Source organism: Schistocerca nitens, chromosome 9 (assembly GCF_023898315.1).
Source record: "Schistocerca nitens isolate TAMUIC-IGC-003100 chromosome 9, iqSchNite1.1, whole genome shotgun sequence".
In the NCBI taxonomy this organism is placed as follows: Eukaryota; Metazoa; Arthropoda; class Insecta; order Orthoptera; family Acrididae; genus Schistocerca; species Schistocerca nitens.
In genome coordinates this window covers 433,544,260-433,571,725 of record NC_064622.1, presented here as the reverse complement: position 1 = coordinate 433,571,725, position 27,466 = coordinate 433,544,260, and the positions used below count along the sequence as shown (strand labels likewise).

General features: G+C 43.7%; 1 protein-coding gene across 1 annotated transcript in view; it reads left to right on the top strand.

Moving 5' to 3' along the window:
* Window positions 1-27,466, top strand: part of LOC126202894 (scavenger receptor class B member 1) — a 750,245-nt gene that overhangs the window by 460,426 nt on the left and 262,353 nt on the right. The window lies entirely within an intron of this gene.

Below are 27,466 nucleotides of genomic sequence, written 5' to 3'. Positions count from 1 at the left end.
ATAACTAGGCGTAAAGTTGCAAGGTGGTATGAAATGGAACTAGCGCTCAAGTGGGGTAGTGGGGAAGGCGAATGGTCTACTTTGTTTTGTTAGGGGAATTTTGGGAATGTGTAGCTTGTCTATAAAGGAGACCAGGTAGTGCGACCCAGTCTTGAGTACTGCTCGAGTGTGTGGGATTCCCACCACAGCGAAATAAAGGAAGACATCGAAACAATTCAGTGTTACCGGCAGGTTCGATCACCACGCAGGTATTACGGAGGTGCTTCATAAACTCAAATGGGAATCCCTGGAGGCATGATGCCATTCTTTTATGGAGGCTTTATTAAGAAAATTAGGAAGTGTCTGTTTTTCCACGCGCTTTAGGGAGGGTTGGGGGGAATCAGTTAGTGGTACCAGAAGTACCCTCCACCATACGTCAGTAGGTGGCTTGTGAAATATGAGTAGGTGGCTTATCAATAAAGCGAAGTATATCTGGTTCAAATGGTTCAAATGGCTCTGAGCACTATGGGACTTAACATCTGTGGTCATCAGTCCCAGCTTTTCATCCTTGATAACGTGCTGCGTCCTCCTCACCAACAAATCCTCAAGCCGGACGCAAATTACGTATGATGCTCCGTATGATCATCCTTTTGTGTGGTACCAAGTAAAATGGAGCCACCAGCAGCTTGCACAGTGCCTTCTGACAAACTGGGTCCAGGGCTTCGTGGGATCTACGCCACACTCGAACTCAACAAACAGGTGTCACCAAACGAAATCGGGACTCATCTGATCAAGCCATGGTTTTCCATGGGGTTCAAACGATATGGTCACGAGCCCAGGAGAGGCGCTATAGGCGATGTCACGCTGTTAACAAAGACACTCGGGTCTGTCGTCTGCTGCCGTAGCCCATTAACGCCAAACATCGCCGCACTGTCCTAACGTAAACTTTCGTCGAATGTCCACATTAACTTCTGTCGTTCTTGCACGCAGTGTTGCTTGTCTGCTAGCACTGACAGCTCTACATAAGTGCCGCTGCTCTTGGTCACCAAGTGAATGCTCTTGGCCACTGCTTTGTCCGTAGTGAGAGGTAATGCCTGAAATTTGGTGTTCTCGGCACACTATTGACACTGTGGATCTCGGAATATTGAATTTCCTAACGATTTCCGAAATGGAATGTCCCATGCGTCTACTTCCAACTAGTATTCCGTGTTCAAAATCTGTTAATTCGCATCGCACGGCCAGCAACGTTTTCACATGAGTCACCTGGGTACACGTGATAGCTCCGCCATTGCACTGCCCGTTTATGTGCCGCCATCTGTACATATGCATATCGTTATCCCATGACTTTTGTCACCTCAGTGTGTATTTCAGACTACGTGAGCATTCTGTTTCATATCTCCACAAATTATTACACTCAAGGGATTCTATGAATTCACTGGTTGCAGTTATCATCAATGGATATTGCAGGTTTGCCTTTGTGAAGAGGACAATTTTATATTTGTGAACAGTTGAAGGAAGTTGCCATACTTCAAACCACTTTCAAATCTTATCAGGATCGAACTGGACTTTTGAGTGTTTTCTTTCTGATATTATTCGATTATAGATAGCTGCATATACTGTGGGGTTATCATTAATATTGCCTACCATATTATTAATACAGAACAAGAACAGCAAGGATCCGAACACACTTTCTTCAGACACACCTGAAAGTACTTCTACAACTGTCTACAACTTTTTCATCCTTGATAACGTGCTGCGTCCTCTTCACCAACAAATCATGCTTTTGTGTGGTACCAAGTAAAATGCTTTTCAGTAGACACAAAATGCTGTATTCACCAGACATCCGTGGTCCATGATTTCCAGAATATCGGGAGAAATAAGCACAAGTTGGGTTTCAGATATACAAAGTTTTCGAAATCCGTGCTGGTTGGCATGCAAGAACCCACTTTGTTCTTTATACCTTACTATGTTTGAGCTCAGAGTATGTTCTAAAATTCTAAAACATATATAGTGATTGGACAAGAACATGCAAACATCGCGTGAAATGCTTGACTGAACATAAATATCAGGTCTGCAGGCTGCGATGTTGTTGACGAACAACAACTGCTTAATATCCTCAATACGTTGCAAGTGCCAGTCGTAATCAAAACAATATTCTTTGTAGTTATGAGTGCATTATGTCGGGAATTTGAACGTTGGTAAGTTGTTGGTGGGAGTATGGTGGATGCTTCCTTAACCCAGGTGGGTGAAGAGTTTCGTGTTTGAAGAAGCAAAGTATCGATTTCTAAAACAGTTTTAATGTATAGGGACTGGACAAAAATATGGAAATACCACGAGAACTGTATGATTGAACATAAATGCAGGTTGCGCTGTTGTGTTTGACCATGAAAGGCACCCTGCAATTTACTCAATACGTTACAAATGTCGGTCGTGGTCAGAACATTGTTCTATGTCACTGCGACCGCGTTACGGCGGAGCTAAGTGAATTCGAAAGTCGGCTGATTGTTGGTAGTCGTATGGTTGGTGCTTCCGTATTTCAAGAGGCCTCGTACCAAGATTTATGCCGCAGAAAAACATCATCCGCTAAATCAAAACGCAGACGAAAGTGCTGAGTGGTCGTGACGGACGGCCATTGAAGAGGTTTGTGACGAAAAGTAAGAGGACGGCAGCTGCAAAAGTCACTGCAGAACCGAATAGCGCACTCGTGTACTGTGATGTAACAAAATAAAAGTGATGGCGTTATTCAATGGAAAAGTTGTAATTTGAGATTTTGCTTACTGTTTTATCAATCACAATTGGCGTAAGAATCACGGATTGACCATTGTCATAAAATATTGCATTATGAAATGTGAATAGTCTTTACTTGCAGTTTCGCGTGGCTTGAAGCAGCAGTGCTATTATTAAGAAATTGCATTATCGTCTAATTACTTCATGATCGTAGATACTATCATACCCGGTCGTTAAGTTATTTTTATGACAAAACAATCCTAAGGGACCAGCAAGTTCTTAAGAGTGCAAAAACAACTGTAACATCACACAAAAGGGAAATTCAGTATTAAAGCTGATGCAAGAAGACGATAAAACAGTTTTCTTTTTGTCAGTGTAACACGCACATTGGACTGGTGATCTTGGTGTCTGTAATCTTAGCAAAATGCATAACTAAAATGAAAATAATACTGAGAAGATGATAGGAATGATCACTGCTAAATGATTCAATATTCCGAGAACAAATATTTATTATGACTAAAACATATATCGTACCTTAGTATTACAATGACGGTAGATTTTTATGTCCGTTTCATGTCCATTGAGCGCTCTTTTATATAGCCATTGTCCTCTTGAGTCGCTCGTGCGTCGTTACGGTAAGTTATAACAGTCCTTCTTTTTACACTTCACTCAAACTTAGACGGAACACGTTTTTATACATTTAGTAAAAAATTAGATCAGATTTCCACAAATCTGGGTCCGTCTTACTTAAGAATAACAGTACAAGTGTTTAGCGCTCAGGCCTTCTTTTCTTCTACAGCGAACAACATAGTGAAGGATCGCATATCGATCCGTATTCTTCTGTTTATATTGCCGCCCAAAGACAACGAATTACATTATTAAGATATTCCACCGTCGCTCTGCGACATCTTATTGTACATTAGTCATTCTTTATAAACAAGTATTTGTCTTCCGGTTGAAAGTGTTAACTATTTGCTGTTTTAATGAAGCCAAAAATAGCGAATATCACATTAGCCAGCTGTCAGCACAAATGTAACGGAGAAGCTCCGTTAGTAGATAACTGCAGGGACTGCTATAACTCCAGAAACACTCATCTGTGACGTAAATGCTCGTAACAGGAAAACGTGTTGCCGAAGCCATAACACCTTGTTTATGGAGCAATGGGAGAAAGTCATTTAGTCGGATGAGTCTTGTTTCATACTGTTCCAAACTTCTGATACCAAGAGTGAACATAGTGGAGGTTCTGTGATAATTTGGGTAGCCATATCATGGTCTTCCGTGGCCCCATCGTTACTCTGCACGATCGTATTACTGCAAAGGCTTATGTCACGATTTTGGCTGATCAGGAATGCCATCGCACAATGTTCGTTCCCCAATGGTGATGCTGTGTTCCGAGATGACAGAGGCCCTGTTCACACAGCTCGCAATGTCCAGGACCAGTTTTTAGAGCACGAGAATGAACTGTCGCTTCTCCCTGGCCACAACAGTCAAATGTTCAAATGTGTGTCAAATCTTATGGGACTTAACTGCTAAGGTCATCAGTCCCTAAGCTTACACACTACGTAATCTAAATTATCCTAAGGACAAACACGCACACCCATGCCGGAGGGAGGACTCGAACCTCCGCCGGGACCAGGCGCACAGACCATGACTGCAGCGCCTTACACCACTCGGCTAATCCCGCGCGCCCACTACAGTCACCAGATCTCCATTAAGCCTTTGTGGTCTACTTTGTAGAGAAGTGTGTGTAATCACTTTCCACCTCCATCATCTTTATCTGACCTTGCCAGTATTTAGCAGAAAGAATGGTTTACGATCCCTTGAAAACCATACAGGACATGTATTTTTCCATTCCGTGGCGACCGGAAGCTGTTTTGAATGCCAACGGCTTTCTGCACCATGTTAGGCATGGTAATGTGTTCTGTTTTTGGTGTTTCCGCTTTTCTGCCCACTCGCTATCTGTTAATGATATAGAATAATAGTTTCGTGAATAATTTCTGTTACCTTCTTGTAGTTTTCAGTGGTTTTGTGGGATTCGTTCGGGGTGCATAGCTGTTGGCCCACTGCCCGTGAAATTGTGTGGGTGTGAGTCCCGATCCTCCTCACGATTCTATGTTGCGGCTAAAAAAAAAAAAAGTGTACTATACTTATACTTTGAGGTAAACAACTAGTCGTCAGAAATTAATATTAACTTTTGCTGACAACTTCTTTGCTGCAGGCAAGAAATTAAATTCCTGGCAGCTGCTGAAATCAAAGCATTCATTAAGGGTGAGTAAAAACTTTTATCTTTCTTCCTTTCGCTTGTGCCGTTTTTCCCACGGCTACGCAGGGTCGGCATGGTTAATCGGATGTGGCAATGTTAGTTGAAGGGGTCGCCGGATGCCCTTCCTGCCACCACCCCGTACCCTGGGGAAGGAATTAGTGTACCCCAACTGTCGGCGACCAGTGTAATCCATGGAATAGTGCGAAAGTGTTCAGCTGTCTGCAAGCCGTGTAACTGAGGCGGGACGTGGGGACCAGCCCGGTATTCTCCTAGGGGGATGTGAAAAACCGCCTAAAAACCACATCCAGGCTGGCCAGCACACCGGCCCTCGTCGTTAATCCGCCGGATTCGAGCCGGGGCCGGCGCCCCTACCCGAGTCGAGGAAGCAGCGCGTTAGCGCGCTCGGCTAACCTGGCGGGTTTGAGTAAAAACTTTTATCACTCTCTCTTAAATGTTGTCTGGTGTGTAATGAGACGAGCAGCTAGTGCCCAACCAACCACTTTCCCCTCAGTTTTAACCACGGTTTCATACACCAACGACTTCATATAACCCTGTAAGAGACGTTCTGTAAGAGTGACATCAGGGTATCGCGCTGGCCATGGTACGGGACCTACCCTCCCTATCCAACACTGAGGGTATCTGTCAGTTAGGTGCATAAGAATGTTCATATCGAAGTGGCATGGTGCACAGTTGTGTTAAACGACATCCTTTCGCAGACAAGAGGTACAGTGTCCAACAGTTACGACAGCAGAGCTCGAGTGAACACCAGGTAACGTGTACCATTCAAACGGGTTTGCAGCAAAAAAACAACCGATTAGTCGCCAATTCAGAAGTCAAGCTTACAAGCTGATAGACAGTCGTTCCGGTGATCTGAAATTACCGTCATTTCGCAAACGTGGTTATTTCAACAGCTAATAACACAATCGCGTTTAATAGACGTACCACCTGTGAACGTCGAATGCTATATGAAGTTCCGCTCCGTGTTACCGTGCTGAATAGTCCATTACTAAGTACGAAAGCGTCAAGAAGATGCTCGGCCAATTCAAGTGGCAAACGTGCAACAGAGGTGTTCTGCATCACTGCATCGTTGACTGTTAAAACTGTAAGCGAGTGAACGTTCCTAGACGTGTCAACCATATATTGCTTTCGGCTACGTATATGTCGTAAATAGATCCTGGAGATAAAGTAAGAGGCATTCGACTTTCATAGAGGCTTATCAACAATCGGTGTCCCCGTGAACCATTTGCGTGAATGACAGTGCTCCATGAAGTACCCTCCGTGATGTACAGTAAGGTTTCTTGCAGGGTATAAATCTAGATGTACGAAGAAAAGCCTTTATGAAAAAGATATACTTGTTAACTATAAATTAAATGGTTAAAAATATTTTTTGAAGTAATTTGTCTAGAATGTAATTTTGTGCAGAAGCGAAACATGGGAGATAAAAAGTATAGCCAATAAGAAAATAGCAGCTTGTGGTACTTGGTACTACAGAAGAACCCCGGAGATAAAATGGGTAGGCCGGATTAATAAAGAGATACTGAGTCGAATTAGGGGAAAATGATAATGATGTTGGTTTGTCGGGTGTTCAACATCGTGGTCAGCACGTCCGCACACGTTACAGTCTCGCCACTATCCGAATGATGATGAGATGATGATGAAATGATGAGGACAACACACACACCCAGTCTCAAGGCGGAGAAAATCCCCTACCCGGCCGGGAATCGTACCCGGCACCCAGTGAAATTAGGAGAAGGTAATTGTGTGGCACAACTGGACTAAAAGGAGCTTGACAGAGCTTCAAGGCATCGTCAATTTCGTAATGGAAGAAAATTTAGGTGAAAAAAAAATGCAGAGGGAGACGAGAGTGTGAGTACACCAAGCTGGTACATACAGATATAGGTTGCAGTACTGGGTAATTATAATTAAACTGAGGGTGTTCCGAGTGTTGCAGTGACAGCTGTCTACATGAAAAAATTAAGTTCCACATTCTACAATCGGGTGACAATACGGCATTGGAAGCAGTCAGAATGAAAAATATTTCCCGTTTTCATGTCAGCATGCTGTTTGGCGCTCTGCGACGCGTGTAGATTTATTTTGTGAAGTGACTGTTGGCGCAAAGGTTGAAGATTTCCATAAGAAAAGCAATGGCTATTGAGAATCAAGACTGTACAGTGGTGGTAAAGTTGTTTCATCAGAGCGGCAGTGCACTGCGGGAATATCGCCGACAGAAACAACTACAAAGAGCCCTCATGTCAGCAAACGGACCAAAGAATATGACCAAGAAGTTTGTTGAAAGATGGTGCAGCAGGGAGACTGAGGCGGCCCATTCCCAATGTATTTGTTGATGAAGTTGCTGCAGCTATAGCCAGCACATGTCTCAAGTTCCGCAGCCAGTGCTCGAGCTGTGTCACGAGAATTGTCTCTTCTTTGGTCAATAGCTCAAAAGATTATGAAGCACATTTTAAACTGCAATCGCTACAAGATTCAGAGTATGCGCCAAACGAAGCCCCATCATAAGCTACAACGCCGTGACTTTGCCCTTTTTTTGGCACGCACAGAAGTGGATAACATGTGGGCGGGCAATATTCTTTGGATGGGCGAGGCACATTTTATTCCACACAGTGTTGCGAATGCTCCTCCGCCACACGTTGTGCACAAACGTCCACTGCACTCGGTCTATGGTTCCACAAACTCCATTCTCTGGCCGTTTTTCTTCGATAAGATAAGATAACAATGGAAGAGGATGTAGATGAAGATGAAATGGGAGATATGATACTGCGTGAAGAGTTTGACAGAGCACTGAAAGACCTGAGTCGAAACAAGGCCCTGGGAGTAGACAATATTCCATTAGAACTACTGACAGCCTTGGGAGAGCCAGCCCTAGCAAAACTCTACCATTTGGCAAGCAAGATGTATGACACAGGCGAAATACCCTCAGACTTCAAGAAGAATATAATAATTCCAATCCCAAAGAAAGCAGGTGTTGACAGATGTGAAAATTACCGAACTATCACTTTAGTAAGTCACGGCTGCAAATTACTAACAGGAATTCTTTACACACGAATGGAAAAACTGGTAGAAGCCGACCTCGGGGAAGATCAGTTTGGATTCCGTAGAAATGTTGTAACACGTAGGGCAATACTGACCCTACGACTTACCTTAGAAAATAGATTAAGTAAAGGCAAATCTACACTTCTAGCATTTGTAGACTTAGAGAAAGCTTTTGACAATGTTTACTGGAATACTCTCTTTCAAATTCTAAAGGTGGCAGGGGTAAAATACAGGGAGCGGAAAGCTATTTACAATTTGTACAGAAACCAGAGGCAGTTATAAGAGTCGAGGGACATGAAAGGGAAGCAGTGGTTGGGAAGAGAGTGAGACAGGGTTGTAGCCTCTCCCCGATGTTATTCAATCTCTATATTGAGCAAGCAGTGAAGGAAACAAAAGAAAAATTTGGAGTAGGTATTAAAATCCATGGAAAAGAAATAAAAACGTTGAGGTTCGCCGATGACATTGTAATTGTGTCAGAGGCAGTAATGGACTTCGAAGAGCAGTTGAACGGAATGGATTGTGTCTTGAAAGGAGGATATAAGATGAACGAGGATAATGGAATGTAGTCGAATTAAGTCGGGTGATGCTGAGGGAATTAGATTAGGAAATGAGACACTCAACGTAGTAAAGGAGTTTTGCTATTTGGGGAGCAAAGTAACTGATGATAGTCGAAGTAGAGAGGATATAAAATGTAGACTGGCAATGGCAAGGAAAGCGTTTCTGAACAAGAGAAATTTGTTAACATCGAGTATAGATTTAAGTGTCAGGAAGTCGTTTCTGAAAGTATTTGTATGGAGTGTAGCCATGTATGGAAGCGAAACATGGACAATAAATAGTTTGGACAAGAAGAGAATATAAGTTTTTGAAATGTGGTGCTACAGAAGAATGTTGAAGAGTAGGTGGGTAGATCACGTAACTAATGAGGAGGTATTGAATAGGGTTGGGGAGAAGAGAAGTTTGTGGCACAACTTGACTAGGAGTAGGGATCGGTTGGTAGGACATGTTCTGAGGCATCAAGGGATCACCAATTTAGTATTGGAGGGCAGCGTGGAGGGTAAAAATCGTAGAGGGGGACCAAGAGATGAATACACTAAGCAGATTCAGAATGATGTAGGTTGCAGTAGGTACTGGGAGATGACGAAGCTTGCACAGAATAGAGTAGCATGGAGAACTGCATCAAACCAGACTTATGACTGAAGATCTGAACAACAACAACAAGATAACATCTCGTGGGCTTGTTAGGCGTACAGTGGCATCTGCACATTATAAAAACCTTCTTGTGCTACACGTGAATCCAGCTTTGCAAGAACGCAACCGTGTCCACACCACTACTTTCATGCTAGGTGGGGCGACACTACTTGTCGCTTGTCAGTTGAAAGTTTTGCTTCGTTAAACCTTCGGTAACGACTGCATCATCTCTTGGTTGTGGGGCTATCGGAAAAATCCTGACTCTCAAGGATGTATCCGGACTCATCCTGATCTGAAGGACAGCATACGCGTACATATCGCTCTGATTACATAGGATATGCTGCTAGCAAACGTCGACCATGTCGTATTACGGATGCAGCCTGTTGCTGAGTCAGGAGACCATATTTAACACGTATTTGACCATATACTAATAAACGTGCCAAAACAAGCCTTATCATGTGTTTGATCGTTCCTCCCCTCTACGTGCATCCGCACCACATTTTGACTGCTTTCAGCTCCACATTTTCATCTGGTGGCAGAAAGTAGAACTATAATATTTTTTGATACTGCTCCGCGAGTGCACTGATGAATGAACATACCGGGTGATCAAAAAGTCAGTACAAATTTGAAAACTGAATAAATCACGGAATAATGTAGATAGAGAGGTACAAATTGACACACATGCTTGGAATGACATGGGGTTTTATTAGAACAAAATAAAACAAAAGTTCAAAAAAAGTCCGACAGATGGCGCTTCACCTGATCAGAATAGCAAAAATTAGCATAACGAAGTAAGACAAAGCAAAGATGATGTTCTTTACAGGAAATGTTCAATATGTCCACTATCATTCCTCAACAATAGTTGTAGTCGAGGAATAATGTTGTGAACAGCATTGTAAAGCATGTCCAGAGTTATGGTGAGACATTGGCGTCGGATGTTGTCTTTCAGCATTTCTAGAGATGTCGGTTGATCACGATACACTAGCGACTTCAGGTAGCCCCAAAACCAATAATCGCTCGGACTGAGGTCTCGGGTCTCTCACACGATCATCACCAAACGACGCACGCAAGAGATCTTTCACGCGTCTAGCAATATGTGGTGGAGCGCCATCCTGCATAAACATCGTACGTTCCAGCAGGTGTTTATGAGCCAGGCTGGGGATGATGCGATACTGTAACATATCGGCGTACCTCTCACCCGTCACGGTAGCAGTTTTGCTGCCCAGCGCCATCTGTGGGACATTTTGTGAACTTTTCTTTTTTTTTTGTTCTAATAAAACCCCATGTCATTCGAAATATGTGTGTCAATTTTTTCTCTCTATCTACATTATTCCGTGGTTTATTAAGTTTTCAAATTTATACTGACTTTTTGTTCACCCGGTATTTACAATGTTTCAGTGTCCTGCGATGTATACAGCGCGCACAGCAGCACTCCGAAAACACTCAGTTTCCACACAGATGAAGTGGTTTCTACAGCATAGAGTTGCATCAGAACAGTCTGAAGATCACAGCAACAACAGAACTGGTGTGTTGACGGTTCAAATGGTTCAAATGGCTCTGAACACTATGGGACTTAACATCTGTGGTCATCAGTCCCCTAGAACTTAGAACTACTTAAACCTAACTAACCTAAGGACATCACACACGTCCATGCCCGAAGCAGGATTAGAACCTGCGACCGTAGCAGTTGCGCGGTTCCGGACTGAACGCCTAGAACCGCGAGACCACCGCGGCCGGCTGTGTGTTGACGCATGTTTCAGGCGAAAATGATCGATAGCTGCAGAAGCCAGGCCACGAGCCTCGTGATTAAGGGAATGGTAACACTCAGAGCGTGATTCAGGCACTCAAACGCACAGCAGTGAGTGGTTTCACGCAGACGAGCGCGTTGTTCACGGTACCGGTGAGTCAGCGCCGGTGCCTCAACTGCGGGCGGAAGCGCTGCCGCCCGTCGACACGCGGCGACGTTAAGCGGCTGTTTTCCGCGCTGGCGTGCCGGACTCCCGGAAGAACGCACGAGGCAGCGCGCAGCCGGCCCGAAATTCCACGTTAATGGGACCGCTCGTCTGCGTAACGACGCGGCCGCTAGCTGGGAGCGAGGAGGTCGCTGCGTAGCCGCGCTGCATTGCGTTCTTCTGGGACAGCGTCAAGGCCAGCGGGATGGTGCGTTTGTGTAGAAGGATCGCGTGACACTAATTACGTCCTCTCTAAACACGTCGAGTCCCTCAGAGGAAAATCACCCAATAGATTGCACTTACCTCGTGTCCTCGTACATTTAAAATAATGCAAAAAATTTGCACGTACGAAGTGCGACAAAATTGGGTTAAACGAGCACTTGAAAAGTTGTTTGAGAAGGTTGCAACTAATGTACCTACTATTTCACAATAAATAAGCTAGCAGCCAAATTAGTCTTTCTTTTCTTCGTCTCCCCTTAAGCATTAAATGCGCGCTGTAATTAGTCTAATCTTTTCTACGCGGTCGCTTCGGAAGCGAAAAGTATGGGAGTGTAGTACACTGAGGCGACAAAGTTATAGGATAACGATGTAGATACAGATAGTGGTAGTATCGCGCACACATGGCATAAAAGGGAAGTACATTGGCAGAACAGTCATTTGTACTCAGGTGATTCAAGTGAGAAGATTTCCGGGGTGATAATGGCCGCACGACAGGAATAACAGACACTGAACGCGGAATGGTAGTTGGAGCTATACGAATTTGCTCTCCACAGGCCACAAGTGGCCCCTCGGGACCATCCGACCGCAGTCTCATCCTGTTGAGGATGCGGATAGGAGGGGCGTGTGGTCAGCATACCACTCTCCCGGTCGTTATGACGGTTATCTTTGACCGGAGTCGCTACTATTCGGTCGAGTAGCTCCTCAATTGGCATCACGAGGCTGAGTGCACCCCGAAAAATGGCAACAGCAGATGGCGGCCCGGATGGTCGCCCATCCAAGTGCCGGCCACGCCCGACAGCACTTAACTTCGGTGATCTCACGGGAACCGGTGTATCCATTGTGGCAAGGCCATTGCCCGGAGCTAGACGCATGGGGCATTCCATATTCAGATATCCGCAGTGTTAAGAGTGTGCTGAGAATACCAAACTCTAGGCATTACCTCTGACAAAAGACGACGCAGAGGCTCACGGCCTTCACTTAACGACCGAGAGCAGTGTCTTTGCGTAGAGTTTTCAATGCTAACATAAAAGCAACACTGCGTGAAATGACCATAGAAATCAATATGGGACGCACGACGAACGTGTCCATTACGACAGTGGCTAAATCTTTGGCGTTAGTGGGCTGTGTCACCAAAATACCGACGCGAGTGCTTTTGCTAACAGCACGACACCGCCTGCAGCGCCTCTCCTGGGCTCGTGACCCTATCGATTGGACTCTAGACGACTGGAAAACCGTGGCCTGGTCCGATAACTCCCGATTTTAGTCGGTAAGAACTGATGGTGGGGTCCGAGTATGGCACAGGCCCAAAGAATCCAAGGCACTGTGCAAGCTGGTAGCGGCTCCATAATGGCGTGGGTTGTGTTCATATGGGATGGACTGGATTCTCTGGTTCAACCCAACTGAACCGATCACTGAATGGAAATGGTTATGTTCGTCTACTTGGAGACTATTTTCAGCCATTCATAGACTTCATGTTTCCAAAAAACGATGTCATATCACTGTGGCACAACTCTTCACGATTGTTTTGAAGAACATTCTGGACAATTAGAGCGAATGATTTGGCCTCCCAGATCGCCCAGCATGAATGCCGTCGAACACTACACCCTGCACCAGTAACATTTTCGCAATTATAGATGACTGTAGAGGCAGCATGGCTCAATATTTCTGCAGGGGACTTTCTACGACTTGTTGACTCCGTGCCACGTCGCTCTGCTGTACTACGCCAGGCAGCAGGAGGTCTGACACGATGTTAGGAGGTATCCCATGATTTTTGTCACCTCGATGTATAGCCCTATGTTCCTCGACCAATACTGATTCCTGAAACTTTGTAGTCTTGTTATAGCGGGACAGTTAGTGTTTGTATTCAAACGTTACCAATTCAGGTTTTTCAGCATTTAAGTGGTGTATATCTGTGTGTCCATCAAACCTCTGACCACTCGTGCTGCCCTTCCCTGTATACTTTGAAACTTAGTGTGTGGTAAGGAGGGGGAGGGGGGGGTTCTCCCTTTAACTTCGAACAGCTGGTGGCTGTATTTGGTCACTGTACGCTTCGAAAACGAGGCCACAGAGATAACAACAAAATTTTGGTGTACAACAGCTTATATTTGTTATTTGTGGGTCACCTAACCACGGAAAAGTTGTAGGACATATTAAGGGATTTTGAAATTATAGCCAGCTCTCAGAACTTAGATTCCTGTTTCTCTTAATGATGTCAAAATTCACGCAAAAACTGACAGAGAGCTCAGTTTTCTAAAATCCCAATAGAAACTAAACAATGATGTTAACACTGCGGGAGGCACCACGACTGTACGGAGAAAACCAAGCTAGAGTTCCTCATCTGGGCAGCTAGCGAATTCAAAGTTAGCGAAATAAAAAGAGACCGAAAATTCTAGTAAAATAAACGACACAAGTTACATGACAGTCAAGTTGCGAGCTGCTCAGAATGTGGATCGCACTACCGAAATTGCAACGCCTACATTCCCTCAAAATCAGCTAGGGTGTGCTGTCTGCACCAAATGAGGGCCAGAAGACGAGTAGTCCAGAAACTTGGTCCTCCAACCTCCTGTCGACAAACAGGAACTAGAAACTATAGTGGGAACGCACCTCCCCAGCGAGAAAAACGCAAATGTTTCCAACCAAGCCAATGTGCACATTATTCTCAAAACAATAACCACGAGATAATGGCAGACAATGAAATAGTTTCACACAGCGATATTCGACAGTCATGTCACAATGTTCTATATCCCTTTTATTCCCATTTAGTATGAGCCCCACAAACATCAGCCGTATTCTAAGATGGCTCGTAGCAGTCGTTTGTAGGCAATTGCCTTTGCAAATGAACTGCATTTTCCTAGTATTTTATTAGTAATGAACTAACTAACAAAAAGTTGCAGCGGTGTGCTGATCACATGCCCCTCCGTATCCGCAGCAGATGATGCCTAAGCCCGGAGGATGACACGGCGGCCGGTCGCTACCACTGGGCCTTCACGGCCTATTGTTCGGACAGTGTGTTTTTTTATTTTTATTTTGTTTGGACAAATGAACAGAATTCTGCCATCCACTTTCCCCATGACTGAGCCTATTTCGTCATTCTATTTCATACCCCATCAAATTATTATAGCCAGGCATATGCTTATACATTTATTCAATTATGTGTTAAATGTCTTCAGAATATTGTACACTTTGAAATTGTTTTCATTTCTTTCATTCTATGCGGTCTAGCCATTAGGCTCTTTCAACCCTTCTAAAAAAATTCTATTTCGGCTACAAAAAAAAATGGCTCTGAGCACTATGGGACTTAACAGCTGTGGTCATCAGTCCCCTAGAACTTAGAACTACTTAAACCTAACCAACCTAAGGACATCACACACATCCATGCCCGAGGCAGGATTCGAACCTGCGACCGTAGCAGTCGCGCGGTTCCGGACTGCGCGCCTAGAACCGCTAGACCACCGCGGCCGGCTTTCGGCTACATTAACTCTATTTCTATTTTTATTTTTCGTGGTATTTGTTTCACTTCCATACAGGTAATTTTAAAGTTGTATTGTATTGTATTAAACCGAGGACCTAGAAACGACGGAGAGGCTTTGTTCCGACGTAGCCCTCAGTGGTTCAAAACCCCACAACATGCCACAGCAGTCCACCCACCCCACTGCCGTCCCACACCGAACCCATAGTTATTGCGCGATTTAGCCCCCAGTGGACCCTTCGCGAACGTCTCATACCAGACGAGTGTAAAAATGGCTCTGAGCACTATGGGACTCGACTGCTGTGGTCATAAGTCCCCTAGAACTTAGAACTACTTAAACCTAACTAACCTAAGGACATCACACACATCCATGCCTGAGGCAGGATTCGAACCTGCGACCGTAGCGGTCGTGCGGTTCCAGACTGTAGCGCCTTTAACCGCTCGGCCGCTCCGGCCGGCCAGACGAGTGTAACCTTAAATGTTTGCGTGGTAGAATAATTAGGATGTACGCGTACGTGGATACAGCGTTTGTGTAGCAATCGCCGACACAGTGTAACTGAGGCGAAATAAGAGGAACCAGCCCGCATTCACCGAGGCAGATGGAAAACCATCCACAGGCTGGCCGGCACTCCGGACCTCGACACTAACCCGTCGGGCGGATTCATGCCGGGGACCGGCACGCCTTTCCGCTCGGAAAGTAGAGCGTTAGACTGCGCGGCTAGACGGGCGGGCAATTTTAAAGTTTGTAGATTATATCGTAATTTTGTCATAAATAAAAAATAGACTTGGAAGATCCGTTAAACGCTTAAACAAATGTAAAGCAAAGTTAATGGAACGTAGACGATTCAAGTCATGCTATGCTAAGAGTATTAGATTTAATATAAATTTAAGTTAGAAAATGTGTTTTTAAAATACTTGTCTGCAGAGTAGAAATGTATGGAAGCGGCAAAAAAGAACGGTGAACAGTTAGAGAAGAAACAATTAGAATTTTCTGAAATGTGTTGCTATGGAGGAATACTTGCAGTTAGATGGATACATCGTGTATCCAATTACAAGATTCTGAGTTGAATCAGTAATAAAAGAAATGTATGATACTTTGATTAGACATCCTGAGGCATCAAGGGATAGTTAATTGAGTAACGGAGGGAAGTGGAGGGGAATGGGCGTTAAAAATTGTAGATGAGAACGAACGCTTGACTATAGTAAGTAGGTTGAAATGGATGTACGTTTCAGTAGTTATGCAGATATGAACAGGCTTGCAAAGGATATACTAGCATGGAGAGCTCCATTAAACCAGTTTTCGAACTGAAAACCCAAATAACAGCACATCTGCTTCATGCACCCTACGAAGTCAAAATTATATTTAATATCCCGTAGTGTCTTTGCATCCGTCTGGCCATTTTCCAATAAAAGCCATCACCTAAGTCTTGCCCTTAGAAATTATCAATTCCTTTTCTTCATTGTCTTATAGATTTCAGTCCCCTTTGTAAAATACTTTCATTATTTGCAAGAATGGCTTTGTCATTAGTATACAAGAGGCCACTTTTGAATTTCAGTCTCTGCAAAGTTACAATCTTTCAGCGAAAGTTTCCACTGTGTAATACCTGGTCATTGTAGAAATCAAATACGATGAGTGGCACACTGTCACCTTGTGTACAATCGTCTTAGCTTCTTTGCAGATGACGCAGTCGTTTATCGTCCAGTAAAGTCATTAGACGATCAAAACAAATTGCAAAACGATTTAAAAAAGATATCTATATGCTGCTAAGATTGGCAATTGACGCTAAATAGCTGACCGAAGTGGCCGTGCGGTTAAAGGCGCTGCAGTCTGGAACCGCACGACCGCTACGGTCGCAGGTTCGAATCCTGCCTCGGGCATGGATGTTTGTGATGTCCTTAGGTTAGTTAGGTTTAACTAGTTCTAAGTTCTAGGGGACTAATGACCTCAGCAGTTGAGTCCCATAGCGCTCAGAGCCATTTTTTTACCCTAAATAGTGAAAAGTATGAGGTCACCCACATGAGTGCTAAAAGGAATCTGTTAAACTTCGGTTGCACGATAAATCAATCATATCTAACGACCATACCTGTAAAGTCAATTATCAGGTACCGACAATAAAGTGATGCAAATCGTGTGTTACGATCTCTAAGACGTTACAGAAGAGCTTGCGTTCCAGACTCAGAACTGCAATTTGCGGCTGCCTTTATTAACTGTCTAATTAGTAGCTGGTTCTGTCATATCAGGTGAGAAATCACAAGTTACGCAATTCAGAGGACGAGGCTAAGCTGTAAACAAGCAAAAAAAATTTTGCAGAAAGCTCTACAGTTACGACAGGAAAAGATATTTTATTACATAAACAGATTCTCTTTAAATAAACTACCAAATAATGAACGAAAAATGGTTTTCCACGTTTTTACGTCAATAATCGTATCCGCGCTACAAATAAACGCACGAAGCAGCGCAAGTAACAAACAATGAGGTCTTCGTTTCAAATCCTTCTTGTACTCACAAAATAACTTATCTCTACAACGCACAAGCTTCTAAGGACGACGCTGGGCTGTAAACAAGCAAAATATTTTGCAGAAAACCCAACATTTAGTAATGTAAAAGATATTTTATTACATAAACAGATTCTCATTAAATAAACTCAAAATAATAAACGCAAAGTGGTTTTCCACGTTTTTATGCCAATATTCATACCAGAACTAAAAATAAACACAAAGCATCGCAGGCAACAAACAATAAAGTTTTTGTTTCAAGTCCCTCTTGTACGCCGGCCGGTGTGGCCGAGCGGTTCTAGGCGCTTTAGGCTGGAACCGCGCGACCGCCACAGTCGCAGGTTCGAATCCTGCCTCGGACATGGATGTGTGTGATGTCCTTAGGTTAGTTAGGTTTAAGTAGTTCTAAGTTCTATGGGGCTGATGACCTCAGATGTTAAGTTCCATAGTGCTCAGAGCCATTTGAACCCTTGGCTAAGGACAACACACACACACACCCATGCCCGAGGGAGGACTCGAACCTCCGACGGGGGCAGGCGCATGAACCGTGGCATTGCGCCCCAGACCGCACCGCTAGCCCACGCGGCACCCTCCATGGATTCCCATTTGAATTCACGTAGCATTTCCGTAATGCTCACGTTTTGATCACATCTGCCAGTAACAAATCCAGCAACACACCTCTGAACTGCCTCGACGTTTTCCATTAATACGACTCGGTGGGGATTCCAAACGCTCAGAGCATATTTTGTACGCGGTCTTCTTCATAGATGAGCTATATTCTCCTAGAATTCGCCCTATAAACCGAACTCCACCATTGTCCTTCCTTACAACCGATATCACGCACCCGTTCCATTTAATATCCGCTACATTCCAGTTAGATGTTTAATCGACGTGAGTGTTTCGAGTAGCAGATCAGAAATAATGTAACATTGCAGGACTTTTTTCCCTATTAATCTGAATTATCTTAAATCTTCTGCATTTACACGAAGCTCCCATTCACAACACCAAGTACCGATTCTAAGTCATCCTGGATAGTCTATTCCTACAGTCACTTAACGATGACATTTCCCCGTACACTAGAACACATACATCAGCCAACAGTAACAGATTGCTGCTCATCCTTCCCAAAAGATCACACAGAGGACAAGAGCAAAGATCGGAAAATTTGCAGGCATTGATGAATATGGCATACTACCACCCTCAATCACCTTATTTTGTTTACTGTAAACTTTAGACTTTATAAAGCGGTTGTTATTCTCCTTAGAAGTAAATGGCAATTTGTAGGTTTTAATAGCATTCATTTCATGTATCACTTATGATTAAATTTAAGAAATAGCGTGTACCGATAACACAAAACCCGTCCAATTCAATTCTAATGCTTTTTGTCAAATATTTATGCTGGAAAAAAATGTGGCAGTTTGAGCTTTTAACACCGTGAAAGTGTTTTACGCATTTTCTCATTGTAATTACATAGACAGTGTAAATATGTGTTTTAGATGGATAAATAAGTGTACAAATTCTGGCCACCAAATTAAAAAACATCAAAATCATTACCTGCGTGACAGCAAAATAATAGGCACTAATCTAGTAAAAACTATACTTTCTCAGTTAAGTGCGTTGTAGGTTGTTGGTATCTCACATAAAATGGTAGCGTTATTATCTTTCGAGATTAATATCTACAAATTACCAAAAGCTGCCTTGCATTTATAGATGATTTTGCTACACTACCTGAAAATCTAGCGGCTGTAGAAACACAAGTCATTCTTTTGAAATGGAAAGCCAATGAAGCAAGTTTAAGAAATTTCTGCAGAGGAAAACAAATATATAAGTCTTATAAAAAATGCTCCAAAAATTTTCTGACATTGTTCATACAGAAGACATTAAAAGCTTCAGGTGTATAGGAGGGATTACTTTTAATAACATGGGTTAGAAAAATCTGCTATAATTCGAAGGCCTCAGAAAATGGGAGGAACATACCGAATAACAACAAATTTTTGTAATAAAAAGTACGTATCAATAAATGTAAATATTTATGATTTACGATATGGTAACGAAACTAGAATGCATCCACGCAAGAGAATGTCTAACACTGAATTATAAATTGCACAAAATAGTAGTACTGGTGAGGAGGATCTTGATGAAACACTTTTGGTCCAGTAAGAAGCACAGAACCGGCCGGAGTGGCCGTGCGGTTCTGGGCGCTACAGTCTGGAGCCGAGTGACCGCTCCGGTCGCAGGTTCGAACCCTGCCTCGGGCATGGATATGTGTGATGTCCTTAGGTTAGTTAGGTTTAATTAGTTCTAAGTTCTAGGCGACTGATGACCTCAGAAGTCGCATAGCGCTCAGAGCCATTTGAGCCATTGAAGAAGCACAGACCCCTGAAAATTAAGAAGCAATGATAAAACACACTGTTGGCTCGAAACATTATGGCTACGTGTTTAACAGCGTGTTGGTTCACGTTTGGATTCAATAAGTCCTTGGGAGGCATCTGGAGGTATCAGAAGTTACGCACGCGTCACACCAATTCCCGTGAATAACGGACTGGTGGTTTGTCGACGCGGAGCTGGCGTCCGATTGCGTCCTAGATGTTTTCCGTCGGTTCAGATCAGGCAAATTTGGTGGCCAAGAGATCAACGTGACTTCACTATCACGTTCCTCAAACCACTGTAGCACAATTCCAGCGCTGTGACGCCGACCGTTGCGCTGCTGGAAGATGCCATCGGAGTCGGGAAGACATCAGGCATGAAAGGTTGCAGGTGGTCCGCAATAATGTTCACGAAATGCACAGCTGTTACGGTGCTTTTGGTTCCCTCCACAATTTGTAACAAATCATTGTGTCTCAAAGGTATTAGTGATAAGAATATATCTCAGAGTATGAAATATATTTCGATGTAATAGTTATCTCTCAAAATTTTTATTTTCTTCCCATAAAAAATAAGGAAACTGGTTGTCAGTTTTTCTTGTTCTTTTCTAGCCTTGCTACTAGAAGGTTGTGTCATCCATTACATGATAAATTTTATTGTGAAATAATGATATCTTTAAGCATTTACGACTTTATTTTCTAGCTGTAGACATGTAACAATGAATTGTTGTGTATAGGTTTTCAGTCCTTTAAATTAGTTGGAAGTTTTCAATTTGATGACGCAACGAATGCGTGCCATAAGCAAGCTATCGTACTTTCAGTTCAACATTCGTAAGTCGATCCTGCAGTCTATACTTTAACAAAGTTACTATGCAAACTATTTCTTTGCAATTAGCAATTAAGAGTAACACGGTTTTGTGTCATCAAGTTCACTGCTTTCAGACAGCGTCTTCTGGGACTGTACCAAAGATCGTCTGAAAAATGAAATATTCTCTTACAGGATTATTTTACGCTCCAAGAACGGCGTAAGGTTCAATGACCTCCTCTATTTTTCTCAACTATATGTTTTCACTTCTCGCTGGCGATTCCTTCTCCAACATTTCACCTTCTTATTTAAATCTAAAATCACAAAAAGTTATACCCTAGGAAGAAAGTTAACATTAGAAATTCCACCTGAACAGGATGTGAAAGGACCACACAGCATAAAACTGCTCCCACCTGCCCACGTCCTTGCGCGATGCATCTTTCAAGGAGCCATACACATCCGAACATGATCGTCGATCTGGATAACAAGAGACCTGATACATCTGACCAGCTGACACGTTTCTGTTGACCCACGGTCCAGCCTAGATGATCCCATGACCAGGTGATCGTAGTTGACAATGTCGTTGACTCAACAGGGAATACGTAGGGGTCATTGCTGCGGAGTCCCACGTTCGACAATTTGCGCTGTACTCTGCCATCAGAAATGCACAGATCGCCGCCTATCCTACTGTACAGAGCGGCCAAGTTTATTGACATCTACCACCTGTGATGTAGCTTGAACATCCAATACATTCTCGTCTGCTCGTGGCTTCACCAACTATTTTCCATAGATACCCACGACCGTACACGTGAAGAGCCAACCAGCTTCGACGATTCCGAGATACTCGTTCGTAGGCGCTGTAGTCCCTTATGCCAGTGTATTTTCCCATTTGAGTCCCATATAGTGATAGGAATGATACGAAATTATCTTATGGCACTGACCGGGTGTCCCCCATCTACGGAAGTTCGGCCACCTAGTTGCAAGTCTTTTCAATTGCCCCCCATTGGGCGACTTGTATGCTGATGATGACGAAATGATGACGAGGACAACACAACACCCAGTCCCCGAACAGAGAACATTTCCGACCCGGCCGGGAATCGAACCCGTGTCCGCTCCATGGCAGTCAGAGGCGCTGACCACTGAGCTAAGGAGGCGGACATCGTCGTAGAACGAGTCCGCATTCGTCTTTGTTCCGCTTAAATACTACCCTCACAATTCAGTTTCGAGGTGGGCTGCACTCATAAGGTTTTGGTTCATCGGCACACATCAATACACAGAAAAAGTAACTGAAACGATGAGGAAAAGAACGATTCTATGTTTTCGAACAGCTACAGAGCTCCATGGTGAATGACAGTGGCTGAACAGATATCTTCAAATGTATCAGGGAAAAGAAATTAAGGTGTTGGATCCGAGAAATAAGAAATATTTAGAAATACACAGTATAAAGCAGAAGAAACAACAGAAAGAAATGTTTTTCGGAAGGAAAGTGTTGAATTTAAGAGAATATTTTAAGGCAGAAGCAGTAAGAGATGTGAAGAGGTGTACGAAAAAGTAGAGGCGTGGTAAAATTTTGAATCGATGTTGTAGAAAAGAACGATCGTCCACTAACCCAGAAGGCAATAGATACAGGCGCTCAGATATATGCCGTGCTCCTTGACTTCTGTAAGACGTGGTAGAGTAATTATTGTGTACGCGTGCGAAGCTCATATTAGTTTCGTGGAAAGGAGAGTGGTGGAGGAGTCGAAACACAATGTGTTACAAAATAAAATCATAGCTCTGTACTCTGCAAGTCACCTTGGTGTGTGGCGGTGGGTACTTTGTGTACTGCCATCATTTCTCCCTTTTCCCGTTCCAGTCCGATAGGGTACACAGGAAGATCAGTTGCCGGTAAGCCTCAGTGTGGGGTCGAGTCTCCCTGAGTTTATCTTCGTGGACCCTTCGCAAGATATCCGTCACAGTATATTGGTTCACTGTTCTAGCAACGTACGCTCTCTGAACTTTAACAGGAAACCAGCCCATGGCACATAACGCGCCTCTTGCAGCTTCTGCCACTGGAATTAGTAGATCATCTCAGTGGCACTTCTGTGCGTGCACTACTTTGGATCTTCTCTTTTCTCTAGTCAGTTTTATCTGGCACGAATCCCAAAATAACGAGCAATATTCAAGTATTGATGGAACGAGTGATTTGTCCTTTGTTCCCGGAGAATTTTGCGAGTTCTTCCAGTGAATCTCAGTCTGGTACCTGCCTTGTCCGCTATTAATTTTATGTGGTCGTTCCACTTCAGATCACTCCGCAAGCATACTCCGAGATATTTTACGGAAGTAACTGCTTCCAGTGATTGTTCTGCAATCATGTGATCATTCAACAAAGAGTCTTTCTGTCTGTATATGGCAATATCTTACATTTGTTTATGGTGAAACACAACACCCACTTTGGTGCCTTAGGAATTCACACACACTTCTACATCTACATCTACGTGATTACTCTGCTATTCACAATAAAGTGCCTGGAAGAGGGTTCAATGAACCACCTTCAAGCTGTCTCTCTACCGTTCCACTCTCGGACGGCACGCGGGAGAAACGAGCACTTAAATTTTTCTGTGCGAGCACTGATTTCTCTTATTTTATTGTGATGTTCATTTGTCCCTATGTAGTTGGCTGCAAACAGAATGTTTTCGCAATCGGAGGAGAAAACTGGTGACCGAAATTTCATGAGAAGATCCCGTCATAACGAAAAACGCCTTTGTTTTAATTATTGCCACTCCAATTCACGTATCATGTCTGTGACACTATTTCCCCTATTTCGTGATAATACTAAACGAGCTGCCCTTCTTTGTACTTTTTTGATGTCATCCGTGAGTTCCACCCGATGCGGATCCCACACCGCACAGCAATACTCCAGAATAGGGCGGACAAGCGTGGTGTAAGCAGTCTCTTTAGTAGACCTGTTGCACCTTCTGAGTGTTCTGCCAGTTAATCGCAGTCTTTGGTTTGCTCTACCCACAATATTATCTACGTGATCGTTCCAATTTAGGTTATTTGTAATTGTAATCCCTAAGTATTAAGTTGAATTTACAGCCTTCAGATTTGTGTGACTTTTCCGGTAATCGAAATTTAGCTGATTTTTTTAGCACTCATGTGAATAACTTCACACTTTTCCTTATTCAGGGTCAGTTGCCACTTTTCACACCATACAGATATTTTATCTAAATCATTTTGCAACTCGTTTTGATTATCTGATGACTTCACAAGACGGTAAATGACAGCATCACCTGCAAATAATCTAAGACGGCTACTCAGATTGTCTTCTATGTCGTTAATATAGATCAGGAACAACAGAGGGCATATAACACTTCCTTGGGGAACGCAGGATATTACTTTTGTTTTACTCGATGACTTTCCGTCTATTACAACGAACTGTGACCTCTCTGACAGGAAATTGCGAATCCAGTCGCACAACTGAGGCGATACTCCATATGCACGCAGTTTGGTTAGAAGACGCTTGTGAGGAACTGTGTGGAAAGCCTTCTGCAAATCTAAAAATATGGGATCAATTTGACATCCCCTGTAGATGGCACTTATTACTTCATGAGTATAAAGAGCTAGTTGTGTTTCACAAGAACGATATTTTCTGAAACCGTTCTGACTATGTGTCAATAAATCGTTTTCTTCGAGGTACTTCATAATGTTTGAATACAGTATATGTTTCAAAACTCTACTGCAAATCGACGTTAGTGATATAGGCCTGTAATTCAGCGGATTACTCATACTTCCCTTTTTGGGTATTGGTATGACTTGAGCAATTTTCCAGAATTTATGTACGGATCTTCCTGTGAGCGAGTGGTTGTATATAATTGATAAATATGGAGCTATTTTATCAGCATACTCTGAGAGGAACCTGACTGGTATACAATCTGGACCGGAGGCCTTGCCTTTATTAAGTGATTTAAGCTGCTTCGTTACTCCGAGGATATCTACTTCTAAGTTTCTCATCTTGGCAGTTGTTATTGATTGGAATTCAGGAACATTTACTTCGTCTTCTTTGGTGAATGAGTTTCGAAAAACCGTGTTTAATAACTCTGCTTTAGTAGCACTGTCATCAGTGACTCCACCGTTGTTATCGCGCAGTGAAGGTATTGATTGTGTCTTGCCACTGGTGTGCTTTATGTGTGACCAGAATCTCTTTGGGTTTTCTGCCAGATTTCGAGACAGAATTTCGTTGTGGAAATTATAAAAGCATCTCGCATTGAAGTAATCGCCATATTTCTAACTTCAGTAAAACATTGTCAATCTTGAGGATTTTGCGTTCTTTTAAATTTGGCATGCTTTTTTCGTTGCTTCTGCAACAACGACCTGACCCGTTTTGTGTACCATGGGGGATCAGTACCATCACTTATTAATTTATGTGGTATATATCTCTCAATTGCTGTCGATAATATCTCTTTGAATATCTTTTCTACACTTACATGATCATATCGGAAGGAGTGAAGACTGTCTCTTAAAAAGCCGTTAAGAGCATTTTTATCAACTGTTTTAAATAGATATACTTTGCGTTTCTTTTTGATGGTTGTAGGTGTTACGTTATTCAACCTAGCAGCAACTGCTTGGTGGTCGCTAATCCCTGTATTCGTCACAATACTCACTATTTGTCCAGGATTATTTGTTGCTAAAAGGTCAAGTATGCTTCGCAACCATTTACTCTTCGAGTGGGCTGATGAACTAATTGTCAAAATAATTTTCTCAGAAAGCATTCAGTACAATTTCGGATGACGTTTTATGTCTGCCGCCGGCTTTAAACGTATAATTTTTCCAGCATATCGAGGGTAGATTAAAGTCACCACCGACTATAATTGTATGAGTGAGGTAGTTATTTGAAATGAGACTGAAGTTTTGTTTGAACTGTTCAGTAACTATATCTCCTGAGTCGGGGGGGTCGGTAAAACGGTCCAATTAATAGTTTAGTCCGATTGTCAGGTATAACCTCTACCCATACTATTTCACACGAACTATCTACTTCAATTTCGCTACAAGGAAAACTACCTCTGACAGCAATAAATACTCCACCACCAACTGTATTTAATCTATCCTTTCTGAACACTGTTAGATCATTTGAAAAAATTTCGGCTGAACTTATTTCCGGCTTTAGCCAGGTCTCTGTATCTAAACTTATTTGAGCTTCAGTGCTTTCTGTTAGGTCTACGAGAATTTACAACTACAATACCAATCGTTTCTACAACTAATTTACTGTGTTTTACCTGCCCACTTTTAGACGGACGTCCCTTCTGTGGTTCCCTGAGACCCTCTAACCTAAAAAACCGCCCAGTCCCTTCCACACAGCCCCCGCTACCCGTGTAGCCGCCTCCTGTGTGTAGTGGACTCCTGACCTAATAAGCGGAACCTGGAGACCCACCATCCGATGGCGCGTCAAGGAATCTGCAGCCTACACGGTCACAGAACCTCCCGAGCCTCTGATTCAAACCCTGCACTCGGCTCTGTACGAAAGGGCCACCGTCGGTTCTGTCGATGATGCTGCAGATGGTGAGCTCTGCCTTAATCTCACAAGCAAGACTGGCAGTCTTTACCATTTCCGATAGCCGCCCGAAGCCAGACTGAATCTGCTCCGATCCAAAGCGACACATGTCATTGGTACCGACATGAGCCACCACCTGCAGCCAACAGCATCCTTTCCACATCCAGAATTACTCCTCCCGGAATGCACATTGTGTGCACACTGGCTTCCTTCCCCTCCTTAGCAGCCATGTTCCTAAGGAGCCCCATTACGCGCCTAACGTTGGAGTCGTGAATGCCCAGACCTTGTGGGCCAAGAAGCTTCCTCTGGAACAGGGTGGACGACTGCATCCGGCTCAGAGAGGTCGTCAGCCACAGATAACGCCCAAAACCTGTTCGTCAAACAAACTGGGGAGGCCCTACGATCGGCCCCTCGGAAAGGTTTTCACTGCCTGCCAGACTTTGGAATGATCTCCCAGTCGACCACAGGTGAGGTGTCAACCTCAATGCAGGCAGTATCCGGGGCGGCCACAACAATGGACTGATTGGAGGACTTATGGGATGTGCTCGATGTCCCTTGCATCCCTGCATTCGATTCCCCACACCCACAGTGACGCCCTTTGGCAGCAGCCTCAAGCTGTGTGACGGAAGGCAAAACAGCCTGGAGCTGTGAGCGAAGGGCCGCCAACTCAGGTCGCATCTGTACACAACAATCACAGTTCCTATCCATTGCTGCCGTCGCTCCTGTTTGAAGCTCGTAAAAATACGTAACAATCGAACCGTGTACTCACCTTATTAGTAGCAGGAACTACACAACACCCACTCCCTGCACAAAGCGCCAATCCTCCACAGTCTTCTGCATTTTGCTGCAATTGTCAGCGTTGCGTTGCAACTTCTCAGTATACAACAGCATCAACCGCGAAAAGCCTCATGGTACATCCGACGTTATCTACTATGTATGCATATATTGTGAAAAGTAATATATTTTGAAAAGTACTGGTTCTGTAACTGTCACTTGGGGTATACCTGAGGTTGCATTTCTGTCTAAAGACTTCTCTCCATTGAGAATGCTGTGTTCTGTTTGCTAGAAATTCTTTGATGCGATCACACTCATCTGATGTGAGACGTTTCCGAAGGGGGGGGGGGGGGGGCATGGGGATCCACTGGGAACCGAACCGCAAAATAACCCTGGGTTCAGTGTAGGGGTGGCGGTGGGGTGGGTGGACTGCTGCGGTCTGTTGTGAACCACTGAGGGCTACGGAGGGACGAAGCCTCTACGTCATTTCTAGGTCCGCAGTTCTATACAGTACAATATGCAATATGAACCCTCTCGTCTGGTATGAGACGTTTCCGAAGGGGGGAGGGGGAGGGTGGATCCACTGGGGGCCGAACCGCACAATAACCCTGGGTTCGGTGTAGGGGCGGCGGTGGGGTGGGTGGACCGCT